Consider the following 3,266-nt stretch of genomic DNA (forward strand, 5'->3'; position numbering starts at 1 on the left):
TAGTGTTAACTTATTCTCTCTTTTTTTTTGTCAAGTGGACCAAAACAAAAAAACAAAACCACAGCAAACAGGAACTGTTACAAAGTGTTAGTTTCTAACTCAACACAATTTTTGATTAAAGAAGTGTTTCTTTGAACAAAACGATAAATAAGCATAACTTCAGTATAGCTGATGGGGTATTTTGTTTGCATACAATTTGGCTAAGCCAAAAATACACAGTGGAGGGATAAGGACTATCTCGAAGGGTTGTGAAGATTTATTGAAAAAGGCAGTATTCTGTGTAAAGTCGGGATAAAAAACAGGCCTCTCTTGTGTTCACTCAAATCAAGGGGATCTATGGAATATATTTACCCCCACCCCCTGCAAGTAAATGAACTTGGCTGTTGGGGGGGCAGGTTGGGGTATTTTACTCCTGGGCTGAGATGCCCAAGCCTTGTTTGCACCATCCTCTGCTATGGATTCCTTCCTTGAAGGTTTTTAAAGAGAGGCTGGATGGCCACCTGCCAGGGATTCTTCGCCTCTGATTCCTGCGTTGCAGGGGGCTAGTCGAGATGGCCATTGGGGTCTCTCCCACTACACTCTGCAAATGAACAGCTTTTCCTTTCCTTTGCCAGTCTTCCTCATCCACAGCCAGATAGCCTGCCCCCTTCCCCGTGGCAACTCCACCCTCCATCACGGTAGCCACACTGGCGAGAAAAAAATCTGTTCCAGGCAAACTCCAGCCCTCCAGATATTAGGGACTACAATTCCCATCATCCCTAGCTAACAGGACCAGCGGCCAGGGATGATGGGAATTGTAGTGCCAAACATCTGGAGGGCCGGAGTTTGCCTACGCCTAGGCTAAACACTGCCAGGTTCAATAAATGAAAAATGTACGTTAAAAAAATTGGGGAAAGCCAGTACTCCCAGGACGGCCAATGACAAGGAAGTGAGCCAGGGGTGCTAAATAAATGCCGTCAGAGTGCTGTGGGTTAAGTGTTCCCAATGAAATGGGGGGGGGGGGTGCAGGGTTCACTTCCACTGCACTGGATTGGGGCCGTTGTCCAGATTCAGAAAAACCACTGAAGCGAGTGTCTTTTAAAGGTCGAGTGGAAGTGATGGATGGCAGTCTTTCTGCCCAGCAGAAAGGAAGTTAAAAAGGGAGTAGCTCTCAAGGAGAGCCCAAGTCCTGTATTGATGGGGGGGGGGAGTGTCTGGATTCGGCCGCCTGCAGCCCACCCACCCACTCTCCAGTTCCATGTTTCCAAGTCAACACGAGGGGTCAGGGGTCTCCACAGCCCCCACCACCCCAAGCTCCTGAGCTGTGCCCAAATTGGTGCCCCTTCCCCCAAAGTGGATTGCTGACTTGCACTGTTCATTCCTACCTTCTCCTGTAAGTGGCGACGTTCTCCGCAACTTTTTTTTTAAAAAAGGAAAATGTTTCTTTAATCAAAACTTGTCATAGCTGCAAAGTTAATTTTTTAAGGGTTTTTGTTTTGTTTTTTTAGAGTAAAGGAAATAAAAGCTCCTGCTTTGATTACTCTCCCCTGATCCCCACCCTCGAATTTTCTCTCCAAAATGTAATGAGAGTCATTGTGCTAATCATGGAAATAAAAGTCAAAGGTATTGTGTATGTGATGACTGTGTTTTCTTTAAAAAAAAACACCTTCTCCCCTCTCAGTTAAGCAGGAGGAGAGGGAGACAAGGGGAGTGATTGTTCCTCCTGAGGAGCCCCTGGCAGCCAAATAGCACGGAAGGCCCCCCCCCAAGTTCCTGGGTGTTTGGTGCAAGTAAGCTAAGCTCCCCCCCCCCCCATTACTCAAACTGGAAGAGGAGGAAAACAATGCCAGGCAGCTGGCAGGCCCTAGGAGGGGGGTGTTTGTGTGTAGGAAGAGACGTTCTCACAACCAAAAGGGCCACCCCACCATCTGTAAAGATAACTTTTGGGGGGGGGGTTGAGGGCTGCATCTGTTGAATGGCTGCCTGCCAGGGAAGCTTCAGCTGTGATCGTTGCATTGCAGTGGGTTGGACTAGATGACCGTGGGAGGGCCCCTTCCAGCTCTGCGAGTCTATAATTTGCTTGAGGCCACGAGCGACACACTCCTTCCTTCGCCTTTACTGTTTGGGCATTAATTTGTTTTGGGAACGAAGCTGATCTCTGGACACAGCCAAAGCGTTCAAGGCAACTTGCTCTGACAAAGCGAAGCACTCACCCTTTCACTCCCCCAAAAAGCCGGCCTGAGGCTCTTTAGGAATAATAATATAATAATTATTATTTATTTATACCCCGTCCATCTGGCTGGGTTTCCCCAGCCACTCTGGGCGGCTTCCAACACAATATTAAAATACATTTAAAATGAGGGGCTAGTCTGTTTGACCCCCAAAGTGAAGTCACTGGCTCTTATTTGGTAGGGAGGGGGTGGGCACGGCTACTGAGTCCTCCCCCACTATTCAAACTCTGTGCTGCCCCTATGGGATAGGTAAAGGTAAAGGGACTCCTGACCATTAGGTCCAGTCGTGGCCGACTCTGGGGTTGGGGTACTCATCTCGCTTTACTGGCCGAGGGAGCCGGCATACAGCTTCCGGGTCATGTGGCCAGAATGACTAAGCCGCTTCTGGCGAACCAGAGCAGCGCACGGAAAAGCCGTTTACCTTCCCGCCAGAGTGGTACCTATTTATCTACTTGCACTTTGAGGTGCTTTTGAACTGCTAGGTTGGCAGGAGCAGGGACCGAGCAACGGGAGCTCACCCCGACGCGGGGATTTGAACCACCGACCTTCTGACTGGCAAGCCCTAGGCTCAGTGGTTTAACCCATAGGCCACTCGCGTCCCTATGGGATGCCACCCCCCAAAAAAGCAAAACCAAACCAGGATTCGAGGCTGAAGAGTTCAGCCCCTGGCTGCCTGACTTTGGAAAGAAGATCTCGATATTGCTGATGCCAAAGATGTCCTTATCACGAAGGCAAGATGCTCCAGCAGTTTGGCTGACTCAAGGAGGTGCACGGGGGACACAGAAGTGCTGGCACAGCCAGCGAAGCAAAAAATAAAAAGGTGATTTAGGAATGACGGGACAAAGGCAAGGAAGGGCCAGGAGGAAGCGGGGGGCGGGGGGCTGAAGTGAGAGCCCCCTCCAGGCCTGTGGAGTCTATTAGGCGAACAAGGCCGCAGAAAGGGGGGCCAGAGCCCCACCTCCTGTCCCAGGAAGGGCAAAGGCAACCAGCCCCACGGAGCCAAAGAGGAACCTCCGGCCAGGCTCCCAGCGGACCCATTTCACAGACAGCCAGGCC

At 50.4% G+C, this 3,266-nt stretch overlaps 1 long non-coding RNA gene across 1 annotated transcript in view; it reads left to right on the top strand.

Annotated features, from left to right (window-relative positions):
- Positions 1-3,266, top strand: part of LOC308465851 — a 204,064-nt gene that overhangs the window by 22,133 nt on the left and 178,665 nt on the right. The window lies entirely within an intron of this gene.

The sequence above is a fragment of the Podarcis pityusensis genome (genome assembly GCF_964106645.2).
Source record: "Podarcis pityusensis genome assembly, chromosome: 16".
Lineage (NCBI taxonomy): Eukaryota > Metazoa > Chordata > Lepidosauria > Squamata > Lacertidae > Podarcis > Podarcis pityusensis.